General features: G+C 49.3%; 1 protein-coding gene across 1 annotated transcript in view; it reads left to right on the top strand.

Annotated features, from left to right (window-relative positions):
- LOC137326730 (probable G-protein coupled receptor 132) overlaps positions 1 to 20,871 on the top strand; it is an 87,623-nt gene that overhangs the window by 59,694 nt on the left and 7,058 nt on the right. The window contains exon 2 of the mRNA XM_067992092.1: positions 16,831 to 16,944. The gene's annotated coding sequence lies outside the window, so the exon portion shown is untranslated. The remainder of the gene's footprint in view (positions 1 to 16,830; positions 16,945 to 20,871) is intronic.

Raw genomic sequence — 20,871 nt, 5'->3', positions numbered from 1 at the left:
ACATCTGTCCCCAGTCTGTTCCCACATCTCTCCCCAGCCTGTTCCCACATCTCTCCCCAGCCTGTTCCCACACCTCTCCCCAGTCTGTTTCCACATCTGCCTCCAGCCTGTTCCCACATTTCTCCCCAATCTGTTCCCACATCTCTCCACAGTCTGTTCCCACATCTGTCCCCAGTCTGTTCCCACACCTGTCCCCAGTCTGTTCCCACACCTGTCCCCAGTCTGTTCCCACATCTGTCCCCAGTCTGTTCCCACATCTCTCCCCCGTCTGTTCTCACATCTCTCCGCAGCCTGTTCCCACATCTGTCCCCAGCCTATCCCACATCTGTCCTCAGCCTGTTCCCACATCTGTCCCCAGTCTGTTCCCACATCTCTCCCCAGCCTGTTCCCAAATCTCTCCCCAGTCTATTCCCACATCACTCCCCAATCTGTTCCCTCATCTCTCCCCAACCTGTTCCCACATCTGTCCCCAGTCTGTTCCCACATCTCTCCCCAGTCTGTTCCCACATCTCTCCCCAGACTGTTCCCACATCTCTCCCCAGTCTGTTCCCACATCTCTCCCCAGTCTGTTCCCACATCTGTCCCCAGTCTGTTCCCACATCTGTCCCCAGTCTGTTCCTACATCTGTCCCCAGTCTGTTCCCACATCTGTCCCCAGTCTGTTCCCACATCTCTCCCCAGTCTGTTCCCACATCTCTCCCCAGTCTGTTCCCACATTGCTCCCCAGTCTGTTCCCACATCTCTCCCCAGCCTCTTCCCACATCTCTCCCCAGTCTGTTCCCACATCTCTCCCCAGCCTCTTCCCACATCTCTCCCCAGTCTGTTCCCACATCTGTCCCGTCTGTACCCACATCTGTCCCCAGCCTGTTCCCACATATGTCCCCCGCCTGTTCCCACATCTCTCCCCAGCCTCTTCCCACATCTCTCCCCAGTCTGATCCCACATCTCTCCCCAGTCTGTTCCCACATCTCTCCCCAGTCTGATCCCACATCTCACCCCAGCCTGTTCCCACACCTCTCCCCAGTCTGTTTCCACATCTGCCCCCAGCCTGTTCCCACATTTCTCCCCAATCTGTTCCCACATCTCTCCCCAGTCTGTTCCCACACCTGTCCCCAGTCTGTTCCCACACCTGTCCCCAGTCTGTTCCCACATCTGTCCCCAGTCTGTTCCCACATCTCTCCCCCGTCTGTTCTCACATCTCTCCGCAGCCTGTTCACACATCTGTCCCCAGCCTGTCCCACATCTGTCCTCAGCCTGTTCCCACATCTGTCCTCAGCCTGTTCCCACATCTGTCCCCAGTCTGTTCCCACATCTCTCCCCAGCCTGTTCCCACATCTCTCCCCAGTCTGTTCCCACATCGCTCCCCAATCTGTTCCCTCATCTCTCCCCAACCTGTTCCCACATCTCTCCCCATCCTGTTCCCACCTCTGTCCCCAGTCTGTTCCCACATCTCTCCCCAGTCTGTTCCCACATCTCTCCCCTGTCTGTTCCCACATCTGTCCCCAGTCTGTTCCCACATCTGTCCCCAGTCTGTTCCCACATCTGTCCCCAGTCTGATCCCACATCTCTCCCCAGCCTGTTCCCACACCTCTCCCCAGTCTATTTCCACATCTGCCCCCAGCCTGTTCCCACATTTCTCTCCAGTCTGTTCCCACATCTGTCCCAAGTCTGTTCCCACACCTGTCCCCAGTCTGTTCCCATACCTGTCCCCAGTCTGTTCCCATACCTGTCCCCAGTCTGTTCCCACACCTGTCCCCAGTCTGTTCCCACACCTGTCCCCAGTCTGTTCCCACACCTGTCCCCAGTCTGTTCCCACACCTGTCCCCAGTCTGTTCCCACATCTGTCCCCAGTCTGTTCCCACATCTCTCCCCCGTCTGTTCTCACATCTCTCCGCAGCCTGTTCCCACATCTGTCCCCAGCATGTCCCACATCTGTCCTCAGCCTGTTCCCACATCTGTCCCCAGTCTGTTCCCACATCTCTCCCCAGCCTGTTCTCACATCTCTCCCCAGCCTGTTCCCACATCTCTCCCCAGTCTGTTCCCACATCGCTCCCCAATCTGTTCCCTCATCTCTCCCCAACCTGTTCCCACATCTCTCCCCATCCTGTTCCCACATCTCTCCCCAGTCTGTTGCCACATCTCTCCCCAGTCTGTTCCCACATCTCTCCCCAGTCTGTTCCCACATCTCTCCCCAGTCTGTTCCCACATCTGTCCCCAGTCTGTTTCCACATCTGTCCCCAGTCTGTTCCCACATCTGTCCCCAGTCTGTTTCCACATCTGTCCCCAGTCTGTTTCCACATCTGTCCCCAGTCTGTTCCCACATCTCTCCCCAGTCTGTTCCCACATCTCTCCCCAGTCTGTTCCCACATTGCTCCCCAGTCTGTTCCCACATCTCTCCCCAACCTGTTTCCACATCTGTCCCCAGCCTGTTCCCACATTTCTCCCCAATCTGTTCCCACATCTCTCCCCAGTCTGTTCCCATATCTGTCCCCAGTCTGTTCCCACATCTCTCCCCAGTCTGTTTCCACATCTCTCCCCAGTCTGTTCCCACATCTGTCCCCAGCCTGTTCCCACACCTGTCCCCAGCCTGTTCCCACACCTGTCCCCAGTCTGTTCCCACACCTGTCCCCAGTCTGTTCCCACACCTGTCCCCAGTCTGTTCCCACATCTGTCCCCAGTCTGTTACCACATCTCTCCCCAGTCTGTTCCCACATCTATCCCCCGTCTGTTCCCACATCTGTCCCCAGCCTGTCCCACATCTGTCCCCAGCCTGTTCCCACATCTGTCCCCAGCCTGTTCCCACATCTCTCCCCAGCCTGTTCCCACATCTCTCCCCAGTCTGTTCCCACATCTCTCCCCAGTCTGTTCCCACATCTCTCCCCAGTCTGTCCCCAGTCTGTTCCCACATCTCTCCCCAGCCTGTTCCCACATCTCTCCCCAGTCTGTTCCCACATCTCTCCCCAGCCTGTTCCCACATCTCTCCCCAGTCTGTTCCCACACCTGTCCCCAGTCTGTTCCCACATCTGTCCCCAGCCTGTTCCCACATCTGTCCCCAGTCTGTTCCCACATCTCTCCCCAGCCTGTTCTCACATCTCTCCCCAGTCTGTTCCCACACCTGTCCCCAGTCTGTTCCCACATCTGTCCCCAGCCTGTTCCCACATCTGTCCCCAGTCTGTTCCCACATCTCTCCCCAGCCTGTTCTCACATCTCTCCCCAGTCTGTTCCCACATCGCTCCCCAATCTGTTCCCTCATCTCTCCCCAACCTGTTCCCACATCTCTCCCCATCCTGTTCCCACATCTGTCCCCAGTCTGTTCCCACATCTCTCCCCAGTGTGTTCCCACATCTCTCCCCAGTCTGTTCCCACATCTATCCCCCGTCTGTTCCCACATCTGTCCCCAGCCTGTCCCACATCTGTCCCCAGCCTGTTCCCACATCTGTCCCCAGTCTGTTCCCACATCTCTCCCCAGCCTGTTCCCACATCTCTCCCCAGTCTGTTCCCACATCTTTCCCCAGTCTGTTCCCACATCTCTCCCCAGTCTGTCCCCAGTCTGTTCCCACATCTCTCCCCAGCCTGTTCCCACATCTCTCCCCAGTCTGTTCCCACATCTCTCCCCAGCCTGTTCCCACATTTCTCCCCAGTCTGTTTCCAGGCTCTCCCCTGTGCGCAGAATAGACAGGCTGTAGTTGTAGGGGATTCAATAATTAGGGGTAAAGATTGTATTCTCTGCAGTCGCGATCTAGAGTCCAGAAGGGTGTGTTGCTCGCCCAGTTCCAGGGTAAGGGATGTCTCTAAGCAGATGAAAATGAACTTGGAAAGGGAGGGTGAGGAACCAGTTGTTGCGGTCCATGTCGGGACCAACGACATCGGAAAGAACAGGGAGGAGGTCCTGCTGAGGGAGTATCAGGAGCTCGGAGCTAAATGAAAAAGCAGGACCTCACGGGTGGTAATCTCAGGTTTACTACCCGAGCCAAGGCTAATTGGCACAGGAATCGGCAGATCAGAAAGGTGAATGCATGGGTGAAGGAGTGGTGTGGGAAAGAGTGGGCCCATTTCATGGGACACAGGCACCAGTACTGGGACAGGAAGGAGCTGTACCACTGGGACGGGCTCGACCCGAACCGGGGTGGGGTTTGAGTGGAAATAATTGTAAAAATGATAATAACCTAAAGATAAGAAAAAGGGATGAGTGCAAAGGTCAGAGTGCAAAAAGTGATAAAGATAATATATGTACTGCAGGTTCAGAAACAAGTATGGGAAGTAATAATTAAAGGAAAGAAAGACTTGCATTCACAATCTCAGGACAACCCAAAGCACTTTAGAGCCGATGAAGTACTGTCATTGTTGTAATGTAGGAAACACAGCAGCCAATTTGCACACAGCAAGATCCCACAAACAGCAATGCAATACTGACCAGATAATCTGTGCCAGTGATATTGGTTGAGGGATAAACACTGGCCAGGACACCAGGGAGAACTCCTCTGCTTTTCGTCGAAATAGTGCCATGGGATCTTTTACATCCACCTGAGGGGCCTCGGTGTAGCATCTCATCTGAAAGACGGCGTCTCTGACACTGCAGCACTCCTTGAGTATTGCATTGGGAGCGTAAGCCTGGACCATGTGCTCAAGTCTCTGGTGGGACTTGAAGCCACATCGTTCAGCGAGAGAGCTACCCACTGAGCCATGGCTAACACCCGATATAAGTAAATCAGGGATGATGAAAAATAAAAAATAGTGTGGTGAGTCGAAAAGTGTGAGAAAAACACCATCAGGCGACATGATCAGTGCGGGGACAGTTACCCACATCAGAGTTCTGTGGACAAATGCACGTAGCATAAGGAATAAAGCAAGCGAATTAGAAGCACAAATTCAGCTTGAAGGCTATGAAGTAGTGGCCATCACTGAGACCCGGATACAAGCTGGGCATGACTGGGAGCTAAATATGAAATATAGAGCGAGGTGTATAACAAGCGGCTAATTTGATATTGCTTGTTTTACACAAATGAGGTAAGAAACAGTAGAAAGCTAAAAGAATAAGGCTTTCACAAATTCAAAGAAAAGTGGCAATCCGGCAGACTGGGAGAGCCAAAAAGATCAACAAAGGGAATACAAAAAGACAGACATGTCTCCAGGACCCAATGGTTTCCACCCCAGAGTATTAAAAGAAGTAGGTCAGGAACTTTTCAGATGCGTTAATCATCACCTTCCAAAGATCAACTGATTCGGGTAATGGATTGGAAAATTGCAAATGTCACTTCACTATTTACGGAGGGTCTGAGAGAGAAACCAGGTAACTACAGACCTGTCAGTTTAACGTCAGTTGTGGGGAAATTACGAGAATCTGTCATTAGGGATAGAGTGACAGAGCACTTGGACAAATTTGAGCTGATCAGAGAGGGACAGACTCGATTTGTGAAGGGTAGGTCATCTCTGACTAATCCAGTTGAATTTTCTGAGGAGGTCACTAACATATTGGATAAGGAGAATGTCCATGGATGTTCTCTATATGGACTTCCAGAAGGCATTTGATAAGGTCCAACACAAGAGATTACCAGAAATATGGGTCGGAAATTGGTTAGGTGGTAGGGCAGAGAGTAGATATAAGGAATACGTACTGTGATTGGTGGGATATGATAAGTGGTGTTCCCTAGCGACCTGTACTGAGAGGCCAAGCTTTTCACCGTATTTATCAATGACTCGGATGAAGGTATAGAGAGTTTGCAGATGGCACTAAGTTAGATGGAATAGTAAGTTGTGTAGATGGGAGCAGGAAGTTACAAAGGGACATACACAGACTAAGTAAGTGGGCAAAACTGTGACAAATGGAGTTCAATGTGGGGAAGTGTGAGGTCATCCACTTTGGATCCAAGAAAGGCAAAACGGAATATTTTCTAAATGGTGAGAAACTAGGAACTGTAGAGAGGCAAAGAGATTTGGGTGTCCAAGAAAACAAATCACTAAAACCTAATGTACAGGTACAAAAAGTAATTAAAAAGGCTAATGGAATGTTGGTCTTTCTTTCAAGGGGGTTGGAAAATCAAAGGGGAGGAAGTGATGCTTCAATTGTACAGAGCCTTGGTCAGACCCCATCTGGAGACTGGGTTCAGTTCTGGGCACCGCACTTCAGGAAGGATATACTGGCCTTGGAGGGGGTCCAGAGTAGATTCACCAGAATGATACCAGGGTTTAGAGGGTTAAATTATGAGGACAGGTTGCATAAACTTGGCTTGTGCAGGGGTGATCTAATCGAAAGGTAGTGGAAATCAGGAACTCCCTCAGAGAACTGTGGGTGCTGGGGGTCAATTGGAGCTTTCAAGACTGAGATCGATAGATTTTTGTTAGGTAAGGGTATCAGGGGATATGGAGCAACAGCGGGTAAATGGAGTTGAGGTACAGATCTGCCATCATCTAATTGAATGGCAGAACAGGCTCGAGGGGCTGAATGGCCTCCTCCTGTTCTGATGTTGCTCCCAGGTCTCATCTGGAACAATATGGAGAAAAATTTCTGTGCTGTTTCTAACAGCATTATTGTACACACAGAAAATACAATGGGACTGTTGGTCCGATGGGACTGACATGGACATTGCGAACTTTCACTGACATCGCAACTAGTTGTCAGAGAAAGTAACTTCACCTGGGAGTGTTTGATGGGACAGTGTAGAGGGAGCTTTACTCTAAGCCGTGCTGTACCTGCCCTGGGAGTGTTTGGTGGGACAATGTAGAGGGAGCTTTACTCTGTATCTAAGCCGTACTGTACCTGCCCTGGGAGTGTTTGATGGGACAGTGTAGAGGGAACTTTACTCTGTATCTAACCCATACTGTACGTGCCCTGGGAGTGTTTGATGGGGCAGTGTAGAGGGAGCTTTACTCTGTATCTAACCCATGCTGTACCTGCCCTGGGAGTGTTTGATGGGACAGTGTAGAGGGAGCTTTACTCTGTATCCAACCCGTGCTGTACCTGCCCTGGGAGTGTTTGATGCTGTCATGGGTGCCTGAGAAAGAAAGTATTCAGTTCCCTAGAAGTAACACTCCTCACCTCAATTCGCATAAATTTCATAGATTCATAGAATCATAGAAAGGTTACAGCACAGAAGGAGGCCATTTGGCCCATCGAGTCCGTGCCGGCTCTATGCAAGAGCAATTCAGCTGGTTCCACTCCCCCGCCCTATCCCCGTAGTCTGGCAAACTTTTTCTTTTCAAGTACTTATCCAGTTCCCTTTTGAAGGCCATGATTGAATCTGCCTCCACCACCCCCTCGGGCAGTGCATTCCAGATCCTAACCACTCGCTGTGTAAAAATGTTTTTCTTCATGTCGTCTTTGGTTCTTTTGCCAATCACCTTAAATCTATGCCCTCTGGTTCTTGACCCTTCCGCCAATGGGAACAGTTTCTCTCTATCTATTTTGTCTAGACCCTTCATGATTTTTAATACCTCTCTCAAATCTCTTCTCAATCTTCTCTGTTCCAAGGAGAACAACCCCAGCTTCTCCAGTCTATCCACGTAATTAAAGTCCCTCATCCTTGAAATCATTTTAGTAAATCTTTTCTGCACCCTCTCTAAGGCCTTCACATCTTTCCTGAAGTGTGGTTCCTAGAACTGGACACAATACTCCAGTTATGGTCGAACCAGTGTTTTATAAAGGTTCATCACGACTTCCTTGCTTTTGTACTCCATGCCTCTATTTTTAAGCACAGGATCCTGTATGCTTTTTTAACCACTTTCTCAACCTGCCCTGCCACCTTCAATGATTTGTGCACATATACCCCCAGATCTCTCTGTTCCTAGACCCCTTTTAGAATTGTGCCCTTTAGTTTATATTGCCTCTCCTTGTTCTTCCTACCAAAATGTATCACTTTGCATTTTTCTGCGTTAAATTTCATCTGCCATGAGTCTGCCCATTCCACCAGCCTATCTATGTCCTCTTGAAGTCTATCACTATCCTCCTCTCTGTTCACTACACTTCCAAAATTTGTGTCATCTGCAAATTTTGAAATTGTGCCCTGTACACCCAAGTCCAATTCATTAATATATATTAAGAAAAGCAGTGGTCCTAGTACCGACCCCTGGGGAACACCACTGTACACCTCCCTCCAGTCCAAAAAACAACCGTTCACCACTACTCTCTGCTTCCTGTTAGTTAGCCAATTTTGTATCCATGTTGCTACTGCCCCCTTTATTCCATGGGCTTCAATCTTGATGACAAGCCTATTATGCGGCACTTTATCAAACACCTTTTGAAAGTGTGTGTACACCACATCAACTGCGTTGCCCTCAACTTCTTAGTTCTTTCCATTCCTGGGTTCTTTACCACGGGTCTGGTGTCGAAATTCAATCGGACAGACACTCTGGAGACAGTGGCCTGAATCGGACAGTCACTCTGGAGACAGTGGCCTGAATCGGACAGTCACTCTGGAGACAGTGGCCTGAATCGGACAGTCACTCTGGAGACAGTGGCCTGAATCGGACAGTCACTCTGGAGACAGTGGCCTGAATCGGACAGTCACTCTGGAGACAGTGGCCTGAATCGGACAGTCACTCTGGAGACAGTGGCCTGAATCGGACAGTCACTCTGGAGACAGTGGCCTGAATCGGACAGTCACTCTGGAGACAGTGGCCTGAATCGGACAGTCACTCTGGAGACAGTGGCCTGAATCGGACAGTCACTCTGGAGACAGTGGCCTGAATCGGACAGTCACTCTGGAGACAGTGGTCTGAATCGGACAGTCACTCTGGAGACAGTGGCCTGAATCGGACAGTCACTCTGGAGACAGTGGCCTGAATCGGACAGACACTCTGGAGACAGTGGCCTGAATCGGACAGTCACTCTGGAGACAGTGGCCTGAATCGGACAGTCACTCTGGAGACAGTGGCCTGAATCGGACAGTCACTCTGGAGACAGTGGCCTGAATCGGACAGTCACTCTGGAGACAGTGGCCTGAATCGGACAGTCACTCTGGAGACAGTGGCCTGAATCGGACAGACACTCTGGAGACAGTGGCCTGAATCGGACAGTCACTCTGGAGACAGTGGCCTGAATCGGACAGTCACTCTGGAGACAGTGGCCTGAATCGGACAGTCACTCTGGAGGTGGCCTGAATCGGACAGACACTCTGGAGACAGTGGCCTGAATCGGACAGTCACTCTGGAGACAGTGGCCTGAATCGGACAGTCACTCTGGAGACAGTGGCCTGAATCGGAAAGTCACTCTGTAGACAGTGGCCTGAATCGGACAGACACTCTGGAGACAGTGGCCTGAATCGGACAGTCACTCTGGAGACAGTGGCCTGAATCGGACAGTCACTCTGGAGACAGTGGCCTGAATCGGACAGTCACTCTGGAGACAGTGGCCTGAATCGGACAGACACTCTGGAGACAGTGGCCTGAATCGGACAGACACTCTGGAGACAGTGGCCTGAATCGGACAGTCACTCTGGAGACAGTGGCCTGAATCGGACAGTCACTCTGGAGACAGTGGCCTGAATCGGACAGTCACTCTGGAGACAGTGGCCTGGATTTTCCGATGTGTTTGGGGGAGGTCGGTATCCCGTGGGATCGGTGGAGGTGGGCCTGGCCATTAGGCTACCCGTCTCTCTCTCCGACCCTGATCCCCTGATTGACATACCAGGCGCACGCTAATCACAGATGATTGTTACGACTGTTTGCAGTCTTGCCGGGTCACCTGACTCAGGCGGCTTGTTGCGTACGGTTGGGGGCGGGAAAGCAAATCGCCGTGGTGCTCCGTCACCGTGGTGTGACCGCTGTGCTGGTTGTGGTTAAAAATACCCATTATTTTACTTTTCAAAGACATTTAGGCAGCACCCACTGCCGTGGGCCCATCGGCCGCACAATTAAATACGTCCCGTTAAATTTGAAATGGCTCCAGCCTTAGCAACGACGGAGCCCTGGATAGTAACAACAGTCCTACCGCCCAGTGTTGCAGAGGCCTTCGTGACGGAAAACCCCATCGGATGATGTATTTTCGTCCTCAGCGTTTAATTTGCAGACGACTCCATTTCCCGTGCCCGCCAGCCCAATTAGCACCAGGAATCAGGCGGGCGGGAAGAACGGTTAATGGTGTGTCGCTGGACTGGGGATTTGCCGCCTCTGTTACCCAGCTCTGCTTTTGAATGCCTTGGGTGAATCGTCTGTCACTGTCTTGGCCATCTCGGCCGGACCTAAAAGATCCCACGTCACTACTCGAAGAAGGCCAGGGGAGTCCTCCTGAGGTCGTAGACAATAATTATCCTACAATTAACGTCACTAAAGCGTTTACTTCACTGCTGTTTGTGGGATCTTGCTGTGCGCGCATTGGCTGCTGCGTTTCCTACATTACAACAGTGACCACGCTTCAAAAAGTACTTCATTGGCTGTAAAGCATTTGCGACGTCCTGAGGTCAAGAAAGGCGCTGTCGCAATGCAAGTTCTTTCATAGACTTTCATAAAATTCCCAGATTAAGCTCCCCAATGACTCAGTGAGTTTATCCATCGAGTATTCCAGGAAGGTTCCAGGTTCAGTCCCTGGTCTGTGCCAATTTGGCTGAGCTCAGCTGAGTCCGTGAATGAGTTGATGCAATTTCCCAGACCCCTGGGTTAGGAAGGGGAGAAACACCCGAGGGCCTCGGACACTGGAGGAGGACAGGTTTGGTTGCGATGCTCCTCGTGCTCAAATAGTTTGCTGGCACTCGGTGTCATCAATTGGGTGAGGTACCAGAGGGTGACTGCGTCCATGGGACTGTAGCTCAGCAAGGACTCTGTACCTTCAGGAGAGGTGAGAAAACTAACAAGAAAAATAAGGAAAATAAACCCCAAGCTTGGAATCATCCAATCAATATGTCCTGACTTAACTCATCTTCCCTCCTACCCAACAACAAAAACTTGCATTTATATAGCGCCTTTAACATAGTAAAATGTCCCAAGGTGCTTCACTGGATCGATTATCAAACAAAAATTCACACCGAGCCACATAAGGAGATATTAGGACAGGTGAGCAAAAGCTTGGTCAAGGAGGTAGGTTTTAAGGAATTTCTTAAAGGAGGAGAGAGAGGTAGAGAGGTGGAGAGGTTTAGGGAGGGAATTCCAGAGCTTGGGGCCCAGGCAGCTGAAGGCACGGCCGCCAATGGTGGAGCGATGAAAATCGGGGATGTGCAAGAGGCCAGAATTGGAGGAACCAGAGATCTCGGAGGGTTGTAGGGCTGGAGGAGGTTACAGAGACAGGGAGGGGCGAGGCCATGGGGGGATTTGAAACGAGGATGAGAATTTTAATATTGAGGCGTTCCTGGACTGGGAGCCAATGTAGGTCAGTGAGCACAGGGGTGCTGGGAGAACGGGACTTGGTGCGAGTTGGGATACAGGCAGCAGAGTTTTGGCTGAGGTGGGTGTCACTAAGGGCTGTGGACACCGACCGTCGTTACTCAGTTTGAAAACAACCAGAGGGTGAGATGAGGTGAATTTTTTTTTACGTAGCGAATTGTTATGATCTGGAATGCGCTGCCTGAAAGGGCGGTGGAAGCAGATTCAATAGTAACTTTCAAAAGGGAATTGGATAAATACTTGAAGGTGAAAAATTTACAGGGCTATGGGGAAAGGGAAGGGGAATGGGACTAATTGGATATCTCTTTCAAAGAGCCGGCACAGGCACGATGGGCCAAATGGCCTCCTTCTGTGCTGTAAGATTCTAGGAACAGTGCTTCACCAGGGAAGACAAGGGGAGGTGGGAATATGGAGGGAACCCGTTGCCAAGTATATGAACAGGATACAAGAGCCTCCATCCTCTTGCTCCATGGCCACCTGTTTTGCCTCTCTCTCCATTGATGCTACTAGGCGGGGGGACACGTCTCCTCTGAACTTTCCTCTCTCGACCCTCCCAAGTACAGAGGTGCGTCAGACCACGTCTTCCCGATGCCCACACTGAGAGCTGTGCCGAGCTGTTGTATCGTAGTGGGGAAGGGCTCTCTGAATCTGACTAGCAGGCTACGTGAGCTTGGGGGCCAGATCCAAAGGCAAGGGGATTGGGAGCTTGGTCTTTCAAGCTTCCCAACCTTTGGGATGTTGGGACATGGCCAAAACAGGTGAGGGATTCTGTATCCTTTGGGCCACATCCCCAACAGCTCCAACACTCCTCCGTCACAGAGGGATGGAAGACAATGTGGGTGATGGTATCTTTAGAAGGTGATTTTAGGTTGCATGCAAAGGTTGAGTGGTCACTTCTCCCTTCTCTCTCTGTTCCTCCTTTGTTAACTGACAGCTGTTTACAAGTTCCTTTCAGGGTCTCTGCCCTCGCCAGTGTACGGTAGTGATGTATTGGGTAGAGATGGAGAGGACCAGCTCCAGATGTGGCATTAGCAGAGTAACGCCAGACTCTCGAGGTAGCAGAACAGGTTTGATCCTTTTGTTTTGTCACTGTTTACAGCTGTGTTGAAATGCCCGCCAGCTGTAGGCAGATGTACCTATGGAAACACAGTGAGCCGTTTAGAAAATAAACATTCACTTCCTACGAATTCCCTCGGGGAGGATGTAGGAGGGAACTCTTTAATCTCAGAAACAAAACAGACAGGCCTCTGCATTTCCACCTTTGACAGGCCTTCAAAAAGACACGAACAGAGATCCTCGCCCAGCCTGCGGTCTGCAGCCCGGTGCAGTGTGAGGGGTTTGCCTCGTTCTTGGGACACTAGCTGAAGACCTTTTCCCATACATAAGTAGGTCAGATCAGATAGTATATGTCTCTCCCTTTTCTTGGTGTTTCACGTGTCTATTCAGCGTGTCTCTATTTCTCACGAATGTCCTGTGCCTCTTCCTGCATCTAGTTTTCTGTCTCCTTGTGCATCTCTCCCTCTGACTCTCCTTGTTTCCATTTGCCTGCGCTCTCTCTCTCTCTCTCTCTTAGTCTAGCTGTCTCCCTGTGCCTCTCTCTATCTGCCCCCGACTGTCTTTATCTCTCTCAGACTCTGTCTTCCACAGTCTTCCTAAGCCTCTGTCAGACAAGGAGAAGCACAGAATGACAGAGGTAGAAACATGCAGTGTCTCTCTAACTCTATATCTGTTTCTCTCAGTCTCTCTCTTGCTCTGTCTTCTGCATCACCCTCTGAGGCTCCCCCTCTCTTTCTTTTGGTCTCTCCCCATCATCCTGTGCCTCTCCCTGTCAGACATTTTTCTCCGTCTCACTCTTTCTACCCCCTTAACGGGCGGACGTTTAAAGGTCATCAAATGGTCACATGATAGGAAAAGTTCCACGGGGTTTCCGAGGACGAGCTAGGTAACAGATACCGTATGTAGATTGCCAAAGGGCATTTGGAATTTGAAGAAGTATTATTTTTAGGTTGAGGTGCTTTAGAAATTTTTTCCAAGATGAGTTTTTTTTTCGCGACAAGGGAAATACCCAAGAGAAATTGTGCTGAGGTAAACATTGGATAATGACCAGTTTTGTCAGTGCTTGTTGGCAGACATAGCGACTGAAATATGTAAATTAAAACAGATTTATAAATATAACAGTCACTCTCAATATTTGTGTAAAAAAAACATTATGGAAGTAATCATTAACTTTTTCGTAAAATCTCACATTGTCCGCTCCAAAGGAAAGTTGTCATTTAGAACCATAAAGTTTTAGCGCATTGTCTGTGTTGGCTCTTTGTTAGAACAATCGAAAACTAATCCCCTGCTTCTCTCTCTCCCCATAGCCCCGTATCAATCCCAAACTAATCCCACTGCCCCACTCTCTCCCCATAGCCCTGTATCAATCCCAAACTAATCCCACTGCCCCGCTCTCTCCCCATAGCCCCGTATCAATCCCAAACTAATCCCACTGCCCCACTCTCTCCCCATAGCCCTGTATCAATCCCAAACTAATCCCACTGCCCCCCTCTCTCCCCATAGCCCTGTATCAATCCCCAAACTAATCCCACTGCCCCATTCTCCCCATAGCCCTGTATCAATCCCAAACTAATCCCACTGCCCCGCTCTCTCCCCGTAGCCCTGTATCAATCCCCAAACTAATCCCACTGCCCCATTCTCCCCATAGCCCTGTATCAATCCCAAACTAATCCCACTGCCCCGCTCTCTCCCCATAGCCCTGTATCAATCCCCAAACTAATCCCACTGCCCCGCTCTCTCCCCATAGCCCTGTATCAATCCCAAACTAATCCCACTGCCCCGCTCTCTCCCCATAGCCCTGTATCAATCCCCAAACTAATCCCACTGCCCCGCTCTCTCCCCATTGCCCTGTATCAATCCCAAACTAATCCCACTGCCCCGCTCTCTCCCCATAGCCCTGTATCAATCCCAAACTAATCCCACTGCCCTGTTCACTCTCCATAGCCCTGTATCAATCCCAAACTAATCCCACTGCCCTGTTCACTCTCCATAGCCCTGTATCAATCCCAAACTAATCCCACTGCCCTGTTCACTCTCCATAGCCCTGTATCAATCCCAAACTAATCCCACTGCCCCACTCTCTCTCCATAGCCCTGTATCAATCCCAAACTAATCCCACTGCCCCACTCTCTCCCCATAGCCCTGTATCAATCCCAAACTAATCCCACTGCCCTGTTCACTCTCCATAGCCCTGTATCAATCCCAAACTAATCCCACTGCCCTGTTCACTCTCCATAGCCATCAACCACACTACCTTCATCAATCCTCTCCGTTACTTCATCAAAGAACTCAATCAAGTGCAGACTTCAGGAAGAAGTATACAGTGGTGTTCCCCAGGGGTCAGTATTAGCACCACTGCTCTTTTTAATATGTATTAATGACCTGATCTTGGGTACAGACTGTATAATTTCAAAGTTTGCAGATGACTTGGAAATGTAGTAACCAATGTGGAGGATGGTAACAGACTTCAGGAGGACAGAGACAGACTGGTGAAATGAGCAGACACATGGCAGATAAAATTTAATGCTGAGAAGTATGAAGTGATTCATTTTGGTAGGAAGAATGAGGAGAGGCAATTTAACTAAATGGTACAATTTTAAAGGGGGTGCAAGAACACAGAGACCTGAGGGTGCATGTATACAAATCTTTGAAGGTGACAGGACAAGTTGCGAAGTGCTGCACTGTCAGAGGTGCCGTCTTTCGGATGAGACGTTAAACTGAGGCCCCGTCTGCGCGCTCAGGTGGATGTAAAAGATCCCATGGCACCATTTCAAAGAAGAGCAAGGGAGTTCTCCCTAGTGCCCTGGCCAATATTTATCCCTCAACCAACATCACTGAAACATTAATCTCATTGCTGTTTGTGGCATATTGCTTTGTGCAATTTGGCTTCTGCGTTTCCTACACTTCAAAAGTACTTCAGTGGCTGTGCAGTACTGAGGGGGTGTTGCATTGTCAGAGGTGCTGCCTTTGGATGGGACATGGGGGAATCACAGAATTACCCTCCATTAAACCAAGGCTCCATCTGACTGTTCAGGTGGTTGTCAGTATTCAAGGTAGAGCGAGGAGATCTCCCAATGTCCTGAGAAAGATTTATCCCTCAGCCAACACCATCAAGAACAGATTAGCTGGCCATTCGTCTCATTGCTGCTTGGATGCTGATGTGTACAAAATGGCTGCCACAGTTGTCTACAGCCACTGTAAGAATTCATCGTGCGTGACGTACTTTGAGATATTTCCGTGATATAGCTCTATAGAAATGCAACCCTTTTCTTTTGCACAAATGATCTTAATCTCTATTAATATGAACCAGCATAACCTTATCAAACCCAACGTGGTCAGTAAGATGCTCAACATTTAGTTCCTTATATGGGCAGGATATGGGCTTTTGACAGGGTTTGAGGTCATCTTGTCAGAGAAGAACTGCAGTGAGCTGCACTCTGTAACATGGAAGAACCTGCCATTTCTTAAAGGTGGGCGCAAGAGGGGAGTTTGGTACCGCGATAGCATCATGATTTCACCGCCAATGAGAGCATCAACTGAAAAAAACCCAGCTCCCCCCAGTGACTGAGTGGGTAAATGCACCACTTGGCGTGATAAGAAAAAAAACAAATCTGCATTTATAACAAGCTCTGGCGCACCCCCAAAGTGCTTCACGGTCCAATGGGTAACTTTTCAAGTGCGGTTATTATTGTTACGTAGGCCAACGCAGCAGCCAATTCTCACACAGCAAGATCCCACAAACAGCAGCGAGGCCAGAATGACCAGATAACCTGCTTTTGGAACGCTGCTCAGGATAACCACGCTGCTCTTCTTCAATCGGTGCCATGGGGTGTTTTCCATCCACCCGAGCACGCAGGCGGGGCTCCAGTTTAACAGCACTGAAGTGTCGGCCTAGATTATGTGCTCAGGTCTCTTGGAGTGGGGATTGAACCCACAATCTTCTGACTGGGAGGTCAGAGTGCCACCGACTGGGGTAAGCAGGCACTTGTATCTGATATGATACTGAGCCCCATAGGACAGAAAAGTCCTCGGTTCGATTTCTCCCCCTCCCCGCCCCCCCCCAACTCGGTCTCTGCAGAGTCAGCCGATGGCAGGGCGTTACATTTGGATTCAGTGCGCTGGCTAGGAAGGGGAGAAAAAAAACCCCCCAATGAGACAAGGCTTCCTGCTCCTGACCACTATCCAGTGGTTTTTGCTTGGCCGTGGTTAAATGGCCTGCCAATACTCACTGTCCATGCTCATATATAAAGAATGGCCATATGCAGTCACTCTACAGCGATCAGGCAGCCACTTCATTTTATATCAAGGTCACACGTTAGAGCACCTTGACATTAGTCTGTACAACATCTCTTGGAGTTTGTGGCAATAGCATCATAAATGTTAAAGGAGAGCCGTGAATGGCTGTTTCGTAAGTGTTTGGTGTGGTGCGTGCTTGAGTACTGACAGAGAGCTTCCTATCCAACAGCAGACGGCCACGTCCGGTGTACATTTCCAGAAGCCGGCTTTGCCGACGAGGGCAAATTAGTCAGCACGAGACTCCCCGCGGACCTTTTTCTGTGGAAAACCTTACTTTGAAAAGGTAAACGATTTGTTCATTTTTGTTCCGATTCAGCAGAACTGGCTCAGAATTTGAACAGGGCGGTCGGTTTGTCACGGGGCAGGTCCGTCGTCTGATTTACTGCGCGCAGTCTCTCGTCGGTAAGGAAATGAAAGAAATCTGGATGAAGCTGCCAAAATGTTCTGGTGTGGTGAGCTCACAGCAATCTGGTCGCACGTGTAGCTCGCTACTGACAGGAAACTGAGAGAGTGACAGGGAAAACAAGAGAGAAAGAGAGCGAGAGAAGTAAAGAGAACGAGGCGGAGAGGGAATGAGAGAGGAAGGGAATGGGAGAAGTTAAAAGAGAGAACGAGAGAAAGAGACTGAGTGAAGAAATAAAGAGAACGAGGCGGAGAGGGAATGAGAGAGGAAGGGAATGGGAGAAGTTAAAAGAGAGAACGAGAGAGAGTAAGAGAGGACAGACAGAATGAGTGAGGGAGAGAGACTGGGAGATAATGGGGTCAGTTATCACTTCTATTGCCTGGGGGGTTAACGGAGGGTAATGGCCTCAAAGTGGGATGTGTACAGTTACCGCCCCATTAACACTGGCAAAGAGGCCAGTGGCATTTTGAAAGAGGGCTACCCCTGGGGGGCCGAAACACCCGCCTGAAACAAGCAGCCGGCTTCCTCCCATTCAAATCCGGGTCCTATTAACGGTTCGCTCCTTCTGGAAACGGCCAGAACAATGTTTAAAATGGATGTTTTTGTGGAGCGGGTAGGGGCAGGAGCAGAACGGCAAGTTCTGAATCACAGGAGGCCCCACTGAGATGGGAACTCTGGTGCTTTAGTGAATCCTGCTAACTCCCAATTTCCGACAGGGCTAAGCAGGGCGTGGAGAACTTCTGGCCACCCTAACATGGTCCTTGACGTCAGAGGGGGTTGGGCTGAGGGGAGGGATTTCCCGCCCTGTAAATTTCCTTGACTGTTGTCTCCCTACTGCCCAGTGGCCTGGACACACGGCTGAATCCAGTCGTTGAGCTGGTGGGAGTGGGGCTGTGAGAATGCCGGCAACCTTCAGTGATATCGGCCCCCTTATCAAGGGGGGGGGGGGGGGCGGGGTTGACTGGGCATCAGTGCAGAGGAGAACTGGTGCCAGCAGCCAGCGGCATTGGCTGGGCAACGAATAGCTTGCCAGTTTCACATTTGCTACCCCTCCCCAGGCAGGGCCCCCCCTCTCGAAGTTACTTAAATTACTTGACCCTACCCTGACCCTGGCAGGGGTCAGGAGCAGAGGTCACCGGCACCCACTCTGCCACACTTACTCTGGCAGAGGAAGGTCAAGCCCACAGTTGCTAAGAAATTATACAGAATAATGAGTGAGATCGAGACTAAGGACAAAAATAATATAAAATTGCAAAGTACAATAGAGAATACACAGGAAACAGAGATAAGGAAGGAAATGAGAAGTAATATTTCATAACTCTTTAGAATTATAAGTAAGACACATATTTGGTGAGTGTTGCTTAATTTTAACAGTATTAAAGCCACACTTCACATCTCCTGTCGAATTATTCCTGTAAGATTAAGACTATCTGTGCCCACCAGGGAATGTGGAAAGCCAATTCTGTGAAGTTAACCATGAGACTGCCAACAGGTCAAAGGAAATCATTGTCTCCCTGGACTGACCATTTTTTAACATAGAATTACATAGAATTTACAGCACAGAAACAGGCCATTCGGCCCAACTGGTCCACGCTGGTGTTTATGCTCCACACGGGCCTCCTCCCACTCTTCTTCATCTCACCCTATCAGCATATCCTTCTATTCCTTTCTCCCTCATGTACTTATCTAGATTTCCTTAAATGTATCTACACTATTCGCCTCAGCTACTCCTTGTGGGAGTGAGTTCCACATTCTCACCACTCTCTGGGTGAAGAAGTTTCTCCTGAATTCCCTATTGGATTTATTAGTGACTATCTTATATTTATAGTCCCCTAGTTCTGGTCTCCCCCACAAGTGGAAACATCTTCTCTACGTCTACCCTATCAAACCCTTTCATAATCTTAAAGACCTCTATCAGGTCACCCCTCAGCCTTCTCTTTTCTAGAGAAAAGAGCCCCAGCCTGTTCAATCTTTCCTGATAGTTATGACCTCTCAGTTCTGGTATCATCCTAGTAAATCTTTTTTGCACCCTCTCCAGTGCCTCTACATCTTTTTTATAATATGGAGACCAGAACTGTTCACAGTACTCCAAGTGTGGTCTAACCAAGGTTCTATGCATGTTTAACATAACTTCTCTGCTTCTCAATTCTATCGCTCTAGAAATGAACCCTAGTGCTTGGATTGCACTTTGTTATGGCCTTATTAACCTGCATTGCAATTTTAATGATTTGTGAATCTTTTCCCCCAGATCCCTCTGCTCCTCTACCCCAGCTTTCTGAATCAAACATTAAAAATCTACTTAACCATCAACAATAACTTCATTAATCAAATATTAACCCTATTAAACCTTTTGTTCCTTATTGAGAAAGAACGAGGGATCCAGTGCAATGCACCACCTAGCTCGAAAACAGTAAAGAGGTTGTGTTTAGGTAACGCCAAGCTTGGGCTTTACATAGGAACAGGAGGAGGCCATTCAGCCCCTCGAGCCTGTTCCGCCATTCAGTTAGATCATGGCCGATCTGTACCTCAACTCCAACTACCTGCCTTGGTTCCATATCCCTTAATACCCTTACCTAACAAAAATCTATCAATCTCAATTTTGAAATTTCAACAACCCTTTGTGGGAGAGAGTTCCAGATTTCCACTCCCCTTTGTGTGAAGAAGTGCTTGCTGGCATCACCCCTGAACAGTCGAGCTCTAATTTTAAGGTTACGCCCCCTTGTTCTGGCCTCCCCCCACCAGAAGAAATAGAGGCCCTGGGAAAGAATGAGTTAAGAGTAATAGATGTCTTGATTCCGACACAGTGAAGATCAGGCAGGAGGAAGAGTGCTGAGGAAGCTGAGTGCTTTGACCTGAAACGTCAACCCTGTTTCTTTCTCCACAGATGCTGCCTCACTTGCTGAGCTTCTCCAGCATTTTCTGTTCTTATTTCAGATTTCCAGCATCCGCAGTATTTTGCTTTTGATTTAATGTTCAGAGAGGGTAGTGGTATTGATCAAACAGAGAGAGAAATGAAAGGTTGCGATGGAGAGATAGGAAGTTTGGAGGTTAGAGGTGGAATCACTGTCCGATAACATTGGCGGGTGAATTTCCTCAAGGCTTCTGCCCTCCTCTGCCATAACTCTGGTGGAAACCCCATTTACGTACGCAAATGGGGTTTCTGCTGAACTTTCTACAAAGTTACAAGAGCAGCGCTGAAGAAATTCCCAACCATTGTGTTCAGGAGTGTGGGAGAGATTTTACATGAGCCTTCCCAGATTTGGGAGCAGGACTCAACTCTTGGGTAGACTGGAGCTTTGGAGAGTTAAGAGTTGTTGAGTGGAAACCAGAGCTTGTTGGAGACTACTTTGGCGGTGGAGGAAGATGTGAGAGTCCCACTTGAGGCCACAGGGGATAGTGAGGCCCAACAGGTCAATGGAAGGAGAATAATAGAGGGTGGACCATCAAACGTTAAGAGCAGTAGCTTAGACGAGCGTGAAACATGAAGAAACTGTGGCTGTGTCCCATTGAAGGGAATGGAGAAGGTTAAGGAGCTTTGTGTCTAAAGGAAGCTGAATTTAGAGTGAAATCATCAGTGCAAGGATGGATTGGGGTTGGACAATGAGTGGAGGAGGCTATTGATGTGAAGAAGAAGCAGAGTGGGAGAGAGGGCCCTGGGGGACATGAAGCTGTAGTAGCTGTTTAAATAATAATAATACATTTTAAACATGTTACTTCTGCTTGCCCTTGACTTCCCTTTCTCCATCAATCTTTCTTCTTCCTCATTCTCGCTCTGCGATTTTCACTTTAATTACACATATCTCACTT

The sequence above is a fragment of the Heptranchias perlo genome, chromosome 10, assembly GCF_035084215.1.
Source record: "Heptranchias perlo isolate sHepPer1 chromosome 10, sHepPer1.hap1, whole genome shotgun sequence".
In the NCBI taxonomy this organism is placed as follows: domain Eukaryota; kingdom Metazoa; phylum Chordata; class Chondrichthyes; order Hexanchiformes; family Hexanchidae; genus Heptranchias; species Heptranchias perlo.
Note: the sequence above shows the minus strand (reverse complement) of the source record. Positions and strands in the feature narration are given on the sequence as shown.